Here is a 13,564-nt window from a genome sequence, read left to right on the forward strand (position 1 = left end):
ACTATGTTAAGTACCATCATACATGTCAACACAATGGTATTGTCAGTGGCAGGTATGGAAGGATGTCAGCGCATAGACTTAACATTGGTGGAAGTGTGAGAGATAACTGTGGAAGTGGTAGAGCAATGTTTGACCTGGGGGTGGGTGAACTCTCTTGTGGCCGGCGTTACAGGCCCAAGGCCCCTCATGTTACAACAGTGTGTCTGACGTTGGGTGCGCACCACCACCGCCAGAGACACTTTATTGTACTATGAGGAACCCAGTAGCAATGCCGTCGACCAAAAGCGAGTACACCCACCTCTTCAGACAAACAGCAGTCTCACGGGTGCTTGCGCCAAGTCGCGATACCACGGCCCCGTGTGGGGAGTTTGGCCATTTAGGGAGGTGTAAACATGTCGTATGCTGGACAATCAGCTGCAGCAAATTAGACATTAGAAAAGTAATTCACAGTAGTCCACAGGCAAGAGCTTTTCATAGGAAAGCTAGGTGTCGGCCGGGCAAGGTGGGGCAAAAGATTTCGAAATCCAGTTGTGGTTCATTTTAATGAATGTTAGATCATCAACATTTTGTGTAGCCAGACGAGTCCTTTTTTCGGTTAATATTGAACCTGCAGCACTGAATACTCTTTCTGATAGGACACTTGCTGCCGGGCAAGCAAGCTCCTGCAATGCATATTCTGCCAATTCTGGCCAGGTGTCTAATTTTGATGCCCAGTAATCAAATGGGAATGACGGTTGAGGGAGAACATCGATAAGGGATGAAAAATAGTTAGTAACCATACTGGACAAATGTTGTCTCCTGTCACTTTCAATTGATGCAGCAGTACCTGTCCTGTCTGCGGTCATAGCAAAATCACTCCACAACCTGGTCAGAAAACCCCTCTGTCCAACGCCACTTCTGATGTGTGCACCCCTAACACTCCTAGTCTGTTGCCCCCTTGAGCTCGTGTGAGAACGATCACGTGCGCTGTGTGCTGGGAATGCCTGAAGCAAACAGTCAACAAGAGTTGATTGTTTGGTTGCTAATATTAGTTCCAAGTTCTCATGTGGCATAATATTTTGCAATTTGCCTTTATAGCGTGGATCAAGGAGGCAGGCCAACCAGTAATCGTCATTGTTCATCATTTTCGTAATGCGTGTGTCCCTTTTTAGGATACGTAAGGCATAATCCGCCATGTGGGCCAAAGTTCCAGTTGTCAAATCTCCGGTTGTGATTGGGTGAGGGGCAGTTGCAGGCAAATCTACGTCACTTGTGTCCCTCAAAAAAACCGGACCCCACCTTGACACGCAACACATTTTCCAGTGCCCCCGGGAAAGGTTCGGCATTAAAAATATACTCATCCCCATCATCCTCCTCGTCCTCCACCTCCTCTTCGCCCGCTACCTCGTCCTGTACACTGCCCTGACCAGACAATGGCTGACTGTCATCAAGGCTTTCCTCTTCCTCTGGTGCAGACGCCTGCTCCTTTATGTGCGTCAAACTTTGCATCAGCAGACGCATTAGGGGGATGCTCATGCTTATTACGGCGTTGTCTGCACTAACCAGCCGTGTGCATTCCTCAAAACACTGAAGGACTTGACACATGTCTTGTATCTTCGACCACTGCACACCTGACAACTCCATGTCTGCCATCCTACTGCCTGCCCGTGTATGTGTATCCTCCCACAAAAACATAACAGCCCGCCTCTGTTGGCACAGTCTCTGAAGCATGTGCAGTGTTGAGTTCCACCTTGTTGCAACGTCTATGATTAGGCGATGCTGGGGAAGGTTCAAAGACCGCTGATAGGTCTGCATACGGCTGGCGTGTACAGGCGAACGTCGGATATGTGAGCAAAGTCCACGCACTTTGAGGAGCAGGTCGGAGAACCCAGGATAAGTTTTCAATAAGCACTGCACCACCAGGTTTAAGGTGTGAGCCAGGCAAGGAATGTGTTTCAGTTGGGAAAGGGAGATGGCAGCCATGAAATTCCTTCCATTATCACTAACTACCTTGCCTGCCTCAAGATCTACTGTGCCCAGCCACGACTGCGTTTCTTGTTGCAAGAACTCGGACAGAACTTCCGCGGTGTGTCTGTTGTCGCCCAAACACTTCATAGCCAATACAGCCTGCTGACGCTTGCCAGTAGCTGGCCCATAATGGGACAACTGGTGTGCAACAGTGTCATCTGCCGATGGAGTGGTTGGCCGACTGCGGTCTGTGGAAGAGCTGTAGCTTCTGCAGGAGGACGAGGAGGAGGAGGAGGAGGGGGTGCGAACGCCTACAGCCAACTGTTTCCTAGACCGTGGGCTAGGCACAACTGTCCCGAAATTGATGTCCCCTGTGGACCCTGCATCCACCACATTCACCCAGTGTGCCGTGATGGACACATAACGTCCCTGGCCATGCCTACTGGTCCATGCATCTGTAGTCAGGTGCACCTTTGTACTCACAGATTGCCTGAGTGCATGGACGATGCGCTGTTTAACATGCTGGTGCAGGGCTGGGATGGCTTTTCTGGAAAAAAAGTGTCGACTGGGTAGCTCGTATCGTGGTTCAGCGTACTCCATCAGGGCTTTGAAAGCTTCGCTTTCAACTAACCGGTAGGGCATCATCTCTAACGAGATTAGTCTAGCTATGTGGGCGTTAAAACCCTGTGTACGCGGATGCGAGGATAAGTACTTCCTTTTTCTAACCAGAGTCTCATGTAGTGTGAGCTGAACTGGAGAGATGGAGATCGTGGAACTTGCGGGTGTGCCGGTGGACATGGCAGACTGAGAGACGGTTGGAGACGGTATTGTTTCCGCCGGTGCCCTAGATGCAATATTTCCGCCTACAAAACTGGTGATTCCCTGACCCTGACTGCTTTTGGCTGGCAAAGAAACCTGCACAGATACTGCCGGTGGTGCGGAAAATGGTGGCCTTACAGTGACGGAAGGGATGTTGCGTTGATGACTAGCTTCATTGGCCGAGGGTGCTACAACCTTAAGGGACGTTTGGTAGTTAGTCCAGGCTTGAAAATGCATGGTCGTTAAGTGTCTATGCATGCAACTAGTATTGAGACTTTTCAGATTCTGACCTCTGCTTAAGCTATTAGAACATTTTTGACAGATGACTTTGCGCTGATCAATTGGATGTTGTTTAAAAAAATGCCAGACTGCACTCTTCCTAGCATCGGATCCCTTTTCAGGGATTGCAGACTGAGCTTTAACCGGATGGCAACGCTGTGCTCCAACAGGTTTTGGCTTTGACACGCGTTTTGGGCCAGATAGGGGCCCGGCAGATGGAACCTGTTGCGATGTTGATGCCTGCTGCGGCCCCTCCTCCACCTCCGCTTCTGAACTACTGCTGGCTGCACCCTGTTCCCCCAATGGCTGCCAATCGGGGTCAACAACCGGGTCATCTATTACCTCCTCTTCGAGCTCGTGTGCAACTTCGTCTGTGTCACTGTGTCGGTCTGTGGTATAGCGTTCGTGGCGGGGCAACATAGTCTCATCAGGGTCTGATTGTGGATCTGTACCCTGAGAGGGCAATGTGGTGGTCTGAGTCAAAGGAGCAGCATAGTACTCTGGCTGTGGCTGTGCATCAGTGCACTCCATGTCAGAATCTACTTGTAATGGGCATGGCCTGTTAAGTGTTTCACTTTCTAAGCCAGGGACGGTATGTGTAAAGAGCTCCATGGAGTGACCCGTTGTGTCGCCTGCTGCATCCTTCTCTCTTGTTGTAGTTTTTGCTGAGGAGGACAAGGAAGCGACTTGTCCCTGACCGTGAACATCCACAAGCGACACGCTGCTTTTACATTTACCAGTTTCAGAAGAGGAGGCAAAAGAGCTAGAGGCTGAGTCTGCAATGTAAGCCAAAACTTGCTGTTGCTGCTCCGGCTTTAAAAGCGTTTTTCCTACTCCCAGAAAAGAGAGCGTTCGAGGCCTTTTGTAGCCAGACGACGAAACTGGCTCCACAGCTCCAGACTTAGGTGGAATATTTTTATCCCCACGACCACCTGATGCTCCACTACCACTACCATCATTACCAGCTGACAATGAACGCCCACGGCCACGACCTCTTGCACCAGACTTCCTCATTGTTTTAAAAAATTAACCAAAGTAACTTTATTTGTTGCTGTCAAACAACTTACACGGTGAGCTATAACTTCAGTATGATTTCTATATCCCTTAACAGGTTGGTGAGACCACAAGGAAAATCAGGCACAATGTTACACACTCTGTTTTCTGTGGCACAAAATCACAGAGATGACACACACGCAGGACTGTCACTCAAGCACTAATGTCAATATTATTCTCCCACCTAATTTTTTTTTTTTTTTTTCTCAGGGAGACTTTAGAAACCAAATAAGATAAAATGTTTTTTTCAGGGACAATTTAGAAACCAAACACTAATAAAAAAAAAAATAAAAAAAAAAAAAATAGCCTTTCTATGGCCCACAATTAGAGAGAGAGAGGTGGCACACCCAGGAGTCAAGACTGGCACACAAGCTGAAAGGGCAATATTACTCTCCCACTGTTTTTTTATGTTTTTTTTTTTTTTCAGGGAGACTTTAGAAACCCAATAATATTTAAAAAAGGAAAAAAATAAATAGGCTTTCTATGGCCCACAATTAGAGAGAGAGAGGTGGCACACCCAGGAGTCAAGACTGGCACACAAGCTGAAAGGGCAATATTACTCTCCCACTGTTTTTTTATGTATTTTTTTTTTTTCAGGGAGACTTTAGAAACCAAATAATATTAAAAAAAGCAAAAAAATAAATAGGCTTTCTATGGCCCACAATTAGAGAGAGAGAGGTGGCACACCCAGGAGTCAAGACTGGCACACAAGCTGAAAGGGCAATATTACTCTCCCACTGTTTTTTTATGTATTTTTTTTTTCAGGGAGACTTTAGAAACCAAATAATATTAAAAAAAGCAAAAAAATAAATAGGCTTTCTATGGCCCACAATTAGAGAGAGAGAGGTGGCACACCCAGGAGTCAAGACTGGCACACAAGCTGAAAGGGCAATATTACTCTCCCACTGTTTTTTTATGTATTTTTTTTTTCAGGGAGACTTTAGAAACCAAATAATATTAAAAAAAGCAAAAAAATAAATAGGCTTTCTATGGCCCACAATTAGAGAGAGAGAGAGGTGGCACACCCAGGAGTCAAGACTGGCACACAAGCTGAAAGGGCAATATTACTCTCCCACTGTTTTTTTATGTATTTTTTTTTCAGGGAGACTTTAGAAACCCAATTATATTAAAAAAAAACAAAAAAATAAATAGGCTTTGTATGGCCCACTGAATGAGAGATGGCACACACAGGAGTGGCACACAAGCCCTGACTGAGGCCAATATTTTTCTCGCCCTGATTGATGTACTGTTTTTGTGTTGAGGTAGATTTTAGAACACAAATCTAGGAAAAAAATAAATAGGCCTTCTATGGCCCACAATTAGAGAGAGAGAGATGGCACACCCAGGAGTCAAGACTGGCACACAAGCTGAAAGGGCAATATTACTCTCCCACTGTTTTTTTATGTTTTTTTTTTTTTTCAGGGAGACTTTAGAAACCAAAAAATATTAAAAAAAGCCAAAAAATAAATAGGCTTTCTATGGCCCACAATTAGAGAGAGAGAGGTGGCACACCCAGGAGTCAAGACTGGCACACAAGCTGAAAGGGCAATATTACTCTCCCACTGTTTTTTTATGTATTTTTTTTTTCAGGGAGACTTTAGAAACCAAATAAAATTAAACAAAGCAAAAAAATAAATAGGCTTTCTATGGCCCACAATTAGAGAGAGAGAGGTGGCACACCCAGGAGTCAAGACTGGCACACAAGCTGAAAGGGCAATATTACTCTCCCACTGTTTTTTTATGTATTTTTTTTTTCAGGGAGACTTTAGAAACCAAATAATATTAAAAAAAGCAAAAAAATAAATAGGCTTTCTATGGCCCACAATTAGAGAGAGAGAGAGGTGGCACACCCAGGAGTCAAGACTGGCACACAAGCTGAAAGGGCAATATTACTCTCCCACTGTTTTTTTATGTATTTTTTTTTTCAGGGAGACTTTAGAAACCCAATTATATTAAAAAAAAACAAAAAAATAAATAGGCTTTGTATGGCCCACTGAATGAGAGATGGCACACACAGGAGTGGCACACAAGCCCTGACTGAGGCCAATATTTTTCTCGCCCTGATTGATGTACTGTTTTTGTGTTGAGGTAGATTTTAGAACACAAATCTAGGAAAAAAATAAATAGGCCTTCTATGGCCCACAATTAGAGAGAGAGAGATGGCACACCCAGGAGTCAAGACTGGCACACAAGCTGAAAGGGCAATATTACTCTCCCACTGTTTTTTTATGTTTTTTTTTTTTTTCAGGGAGACTTTAGAAACCAAAAAATATTAAAAAAAGCCAAAAAATAAATAGGCTTTCTATGGCCCACAATTAGAGAGAGAGAGGTGGCACACCCAGGAGTCAAGACTGGCACACAAGCTGAAAGGGCAATATTACTCTCCCACTGTTTTTTTATGTATTTTTTTTTTTCAGGGAGACTTTAGAAACCAAATAATATTAAACAAAGCAAAAAAATAAATAGGCTTTCTATGGCCCACAATTAGAGAGAGAGAGGTGGCACACCCAGGAGTCAAGACTGGCACACAAGCTGAAAGGGCAATATTACTCTCCCACTGTTTTTTTATGTTTTTTTTTTTTTTCACGGAGACTTTAGAAACCCAATAATATTAAAAAAAACAAAAAAATAAATAGGCTTTGTATGGCCCACTGAATGAGAGATGGCACACACAGGAGTGGCACACAAGCCCTGACTGAGGCCAATATTTTTCTCCCACTGATTGATGTAGTGTTTTTGTGTTGAGGTAGATTTTAGAACACAAATCAAGGAAAAAAATAAAAAGGCTTTCTATGGCCCACTCAGTGAGAGATGGCACACACAGGGATGGCACTGTAGCAGAAATACCAATCTTAATCTTCCACAAAAAAAAAAAAAAAAAAAAACAGGGACTGTCCTACAATTACTATCTCCCTGCAGTAATGTAAGCCAGGTATGGCAGGCAGCAATAGGAGTGGACTGATGCACAAATTAAATAAAAAGTGTGGACAAACAAAAAAGATAGCTGTGCAGAAAGGAAAGAACAAGAGGATATGTGCTTTGAAAAAAGCAGTTGGTTTCCACAGTGGCGTACACACAGCAATACAGCTATCACGGAGCCTTCTAGGGCAGCCCAATGAGCTACAGCGCTGAGGAAAAAAAAAAAAAAAAATAGCTTCCACTGTCCCTGCACACCGAAGGTGGTGTTGGACAGTGGAAATCGCTACAGCACAAGCGGTTTGGTGGTTAGTGGACCCTGCCTAACGCTATCCCTGCTTCTGACGAAGCGGCAGCAACCTCTCCCTAAGCTCAGAACAGCAGCAGTAAGATGGCGGTCGGCGGGAACGTTCCTTTATAGCCCCTGTGACGCCGCAGACAGCAAGCCTATCACTGCAATGCCCTTCTCTAAGATGGTGGGGACCAGGACCTATGTCATCACGCTGCCCACACTCTGCGTTCACCTTCATTGGCTGAGAAATGGCGCTTTTCGCGTCATTGAAAGGCGACTTTGGCGCGAAAGTCGCGTACCGCATGGCCGACAAGCACAGGGGTCGGATCGGGTTTCATGAGACGCCGACTTAGCCAAAAGTCGGCGACTTTTGAAAATGAACGACCCGTTTCGCTCAACCCTAGTCATGACATGATGGGTCCAACTGAAGAAATACAGAGCTAATTCATTGACCATCACTGAACCCTCAAAAATGTTTAGAGAATCCAGGTTGGGACAATAAGGTCACCTGGCCTTGTACATCAATGGACTGTCAGCTTCCTAAGCTTGTCGTTACACCCTCTCAATGGGTGCCCAACAAAAGCGGTGGTGACACTACTGGGGGTAGTCAGCCATGGAAGTCCCCAAGTTGTAACTGCTCTAATCCTGGCAAGCCAGCGGAATAGTGAGACTAATGTGCACCATTCTGCATAGTTGCTTGGACTATCCTATATGTAACTGTCTGTTTTATGGTTCAATAAATTATTGCCACATTGTTTTACCCTCACCCTGCATTGTCTGAATAGTATTATGCCCACAGGAAAGGAGAATAGGCATTTAGTGGGATGATCCCTAGTCCAGATGGTCTCAGGCTAGCGGGTTATAGCACCCATTAACCTCCCATGTCTCCACATTTTGGTGGCAGCAGTGAGATACTACTCAGTGCTGCAGATCTGGATGAGCTGCAGGGGACTGGTGTTTGTAGACACCATCCAGGACTCGACAACCAGGGAGGCATATAGACAGAACCAGCAGACCATAGGTGAGGCAGACATAGAAGGTAGTGAACGCTACCATGTCCAATCCCACCAGCTCGGCCTTGGGAGGAGGACCAGAGCGGATATACAGCCGCAACAAGAAACGGCAACTTTAGGAGTTGTGCCAGCTTCGACAAGTCAAATACAGGGCCACTGACACGTGGTTGGTTTTGATACAGGAATTGGTACGTTGGGATGCCCAGAACATCATGAAGGATGACGAAAAGGACCAAGAGGAATTAAACTGTGGAAGATTACCTGAATGAGAATTGTGAACTACTGTATAAAATTAAGGCTCTTCTTGTGTTAAAAGAGACTCTACATTTCAGTAGCCATGGCATCATGGCTCGAACTGACGAAATACAGAGCTGCTCCGTTGAGCATTACTGAACCCTCAAAGACGTTTACAGAATCAAGGTTGGGAAAATCAGGTCACCTGGACTCTAACATAAATGGACTGTCAGCTTCCTAAGATTATCATGACCTCCTCTCGGTGGGCGCCCTACAAAAGCGGGGTGCCACTGCTGGGGTTTGTCAGCCGTGGAAGCCCTAACGTTGCACCTGCTTTAATCCTAATGAGCCAGAGGAAGAGTGACACTCTGTAATGTGCACCATCCTGGGTATTTGCTGGGATGGTCTTATATGTTACTGTCTGTTTGTGACCCCGGAGGTTAATGTGAAAGCCTTTTTGACTATGTTCGAGCAGGTAGCGGAGCGTGATATGCTACCGCCCGAGCGGTGGGCAGAGGTGCTGGCCCCCTATTTGACTGGAGAACCCCAAAAGGTGTATTACAGTGTAGCCCTCTAATTCCAGAAAATATGTCAAATTAAAAACTGAAATTCTGGCACATTTGGGAGTGACATTGTCTGTAAGGGCTCAGCGAGTCCACCGCTGGGCGTGTGCTTGCAACAAACTCCCATGCTCCCAGATGTTTGACCTGTTGCACCTGGTGACCCTAATCAGTGCTGCACTACCCTACCGGTTAATCCCTAACAAGTCTGTGGGCGATCCTCGATGCATTGAGGATAGCAGTATTCACAATAAATCCCTAGAAATGTGCTATTGGGTAGGAAGAGGCCAGGTATTTAAGCTATTTCATCATGAGAGGTGAGATCAGGCCAGGTCACATAGTGCGTTGGCAAATCACAGAAAATGTCAATATTTGACATGTCTGTGATGGCTTCGTAAGTGCAGTGCAGTCAATCAATGAACTTTATTCTGTATCTGAATCTAAACAGTACACTGGACTTCTAGCAGATGTCCATGTATGGAGTACAGCACCTAAGTGTCTAGTACGGACCCCGAACTTTAGAGTTCAGGTTCACTCATTTCTAACTGTAAGCGTAAAAAAATTAAGAATTGCAAAATTCACTTTTTTGGTTGCTGCAAATCAACACAAAGCCATAATAATAATAGTTTTATTTCGTTAGCGCCAACATATTCTGAAGGACTTTACATTTTAGAGGGGACTTGTACAGACAATAGACATTCTCCAAGTCAAGGCTCAGGATCCCCTCCATCATGTGATTCTTTTCCATCTCCATCTTCCATATATCACGCAGGAGTGAGGCCTGACCCGAGTTTGAGTTGATGACAATGTGCTGGACAAACCGTCTACTCCTTCATCATTTCAGAGCAGCAGAGGGGGGCTGGTCATGTGACCGACTGATGACGTCATAACACCCACAGGAAAAAGAAAAAAACAGTTCAGCACTTAAAAGGTTAACACCGAGGGGGCTCCGGATTGGCATGACAATAACATAATGGCCATTTCATGGTCCAATGTCAGCGGCTCAAAGAGGTTCTGAGGCAGCTGGGTGCGTTACAATGCAGTATCCACATCACCACATGTCATGTGAAGGACACAATGACGCCACACACTGCGCATCCTCTGAGGTCAGCCGGTACCGCACCGGCAGCCCCCCTCCTCCTCATGGCCTGGGTTACCGGTCAAACGCTGCTCAGTCCTCTGTGCCACTGATAAAAGCCCGATGTTTGAGCCAATGTCGGGCCTTTGTCAGGAGCACAGAGAACGACTGAGTGGCGTTTGATCAGTAACCCAGGCCGTGAGGAGGAGGGGGGCTGCCGGTGTGGTACCGGCTGACCTCGGAGAATGTTCAGTGTGTGCCATCATTGTGTCCTACACATGACATGTGAGGATGTGGATACAGCATTGTAACACACCCAGCCACCTCAGAACCTCTTTGAGCCGCTGACGTTGGACCGTGAAATGGCCATTATGTTATTGTCATGCCAATCCGGAGCCCCCTCGGTGTTAACCTTTTAAGTGCTGAACTGTTTTTTTCTTCTTTTTCCTGTGGGTGTTATGACGTCATCAGTCGGTCACATGACCAGCCCCCCTCTGCTGCTCTGAAATGATGTAGGAGTAGACGGTTTGTCCAGCACGTTGTCATCAACTCAAACTCGGGTCAGGCCTCACTCCTGTGTGATATATGAAAGATGAAGATGGAAAAGAATCACATGATGGAGAGGATCCTGAGCCTTGTCTTGGAGATAGTCTATTTGCTTATCGAAGAGGATTATGTCATTATGAAGACAATAGACATTGCAGCATAAAAATAAACACATCCATCAAAAGCGATACCAAGAGGAATGAGGGCCCTGCTCGCAAGCTACAATCTATGAGGGAAAAGGAGAGACACGAAAGGTGGATGGTAACAATTGCTTTCATTGTTTGGGCCAGGCAGAGTGTAAGAAATTAGGTGTTCACGTAATTCCTCATGAACCAGTTATCAGCCTAATTATGTAACAGTACAGACACAGAGGGCTATTAAATGCAAAAAGCGTATGAGAACATGATACGAGGAAACTGGTTATGGTAAAAATACCATCACACAGCTCCATCAACTGAAAAATAAAAACATTACAGGTCCCAGGAAAGTGGCACGAAAATGAATGTATTACATACACATACCACCTACAACCATCCATATAACATCATGAATTGCATCTAAAATGTAAAGTAACTAGTTTTAACTGGGGGAGAGGATGTGGAGGTATATCTTGCCACTTAAGAGCATGCTAGTATTATAGATGGCATATCACATGGTAAGTTGAGGGTCCCATTATAGATATTGTATTTCGAGCCATTAGCTTCATATTGTGACTACGAATCTGACTTATGTGGCCTAAATTCAATAATAAGTATGCAAAAATATGTATACATTCATTTATGATGCTTCTTTATTTTTCTAATTTATGAATACCAGTGAATATAAAACTACAATTAAAGTGTAAAACATATTTTACTTTACATATACAGTGGGGAAAATAAGTATTTGATACACTGCAGATTTTGGAACTTTTACCACCAACAAAGAATGGAAAGGTCTGTATTTTTTATCGTAGGTACACTTCAACTGTGAGAGTCAGAATTTAAAAGTAAAAACCAGAACATCACATTGTATGATTTTTAAATAATTAATATGCATTTCATTGCATGAAATAAGTATTTGAACACCAACCAACAATCAAGAATTCTGGTTCTCACAGACCTGTTAGTTTTTACTTTAGAAGCCCTCCTACTCTGCGCTCATTGCCTGTATTAATTGCATCTATTTGAACTCATTTCCTATGTAAAAGACACCTGTCTACAAACTCAATCACACTCCAACCTCTCCATCATAGCCAAGACCAAAGAGCTGTCAAAAACATCAGGGACAAAATTGTAGCCCTGCACAAGGCCGGGATGGCGTATAGGACAATAGGCAAGCAGCTTGATGAGAAGGCAGTAACTTTTGACACACTTATTTGAAAATGGAAGAAACATAAGATGACTGTCAATCTTCCTCGGTCTGGGGCTCCATGCAAGATCTCACCACGTGGGGTAAGGATGATTTTGAGAAAGGTCAGGAATCAGCCCAGAACTTCAGAGAAGGACCTGGTCAATGACCTGAATAGAGCTGGGATCACAGTCTCAAAAGTCTCAAGCATTACTGTTAGTAACACACTATGTTGCTTTGTTTTAAAATCTTACAAGGCAAGCAAAGTCCCCCTGCTCATGCCAGATCATGTCCAGGCCCATTTGAAGCTCATCAGTGACCATCTGGATGATACAGAGGAGGCATGGGAAAAGGTCATGTGGTCAGATGAGACCAATATAGAACTTTTTGAAATCAACTGCTATCACTATGTTTGGAGGGAGAATAATGAGTAAAACACCAAAACACTGTCCCAACCGTGAATTATGGTGGTGGAAACATCTTAGTATGGGGATGCTTCTCTGCTAAGGAGATAGGACAATTTTGGACAATAGCCTCCTTCCCTCAGTAAGAGCTAGGTCTTCCAGCATAACAATGACCTGAAACACACAGCCAGGGCAACTAAGGAGTGGCTCTGCAAGAATAATGGAATGGGTAAAACACCAAGAACACTGTCCCAACCGTGAAGTATGGTGATGGAAACATCTTAGTATGGGGATGCTTTTCTGCAAAGGGGACAGGATAATTTTGGACAACAGCCTCCTTCCCTCAGTAAGAGCATTAAAGATGGGCTGTGGCTAGTGGCTAAGTCTTTCAGCATAACAATGACCTGAAAAACACAGCCAGGACAACTAAGGAGTGTGTTTGCAAGAAGAATGTCAAGATCCTAGAGTGGCCTAGCCTGTCTCCAGACCTGAACCCAATAGAAAATCTTTGGAGGGAGCTGAAGCACAATGTTGTCCAGCATGAACCCTGAAATATGAAAGATCTGGAGAAGATCTGTATGGAGGAGTGGGCTAAAATCCCTCCTGCAGTGTGTGCAAACTTGGTCAAGAACTACAGGAAACATCTGACCTGATGTAATTATAAACAAAGATTTCTGTACCAAATATTAAGTTCTGTTTTCCTATTGCATCAAATACTTATTTCATGCAATTAAATGAAAATTAATTGTGTAAAAATCATACAATAGGATTGTCTGTTTTTTGTTCCTTAGATTCTGTCTCACACAGTTGAAGTGTACCTACGATAAAAATTCCAGACCCCTCCATTGTTTGTAGGTGGGAAAACTTGTAAAATTGGCAGTGTATCAAATACTTATTTTCCCCACTGTATTAAGCAAAATTTGCTTATTTTATATACTGTAAAAAGCATGATATGCTATAGTAGGTGTCTAGACTTAAGTAAGTAGAACAAAGTCACAGAAAATTAGACTTAATCCATAGAAATTAGTACATTGAGTCGGGATTTTCCAAATGTAATTTCCATAACTTAAATGTACAAATGATAATTACATTAT

The 13,564-nt window shown here is 44.2% G+C and overlaps 1 protein-coding gene across 2 annotated transcripts in view; it reads right to left on the bottom strand.

Annotated features, from left to right (window-relative positions):
• Nucleotides 1-13,564, bottom strand: part of LOC143815689 (dehydrogenase/reductase SDR family member 4-like) — an 89,444-nt gene that overhangs the window by 69,437 nt on the left and 6,443 nt on the right. The window lies entirely within an intron of this gene.

This window comes from Ranitomeya variabilis, chromosome 1 (genome assembly GCF_051348905.1).
Source record: "Ranitomeya variabilis isolate aRanVar5 chromosome 1, aRanVar5.hap1, whole genome shotgun sequence".
NCBI lineage: Eukaryota > Metazoa > Chordata > Amphibia > Anura > Dendrobatidae > Ranitomeya > Ranitomeya variabilis.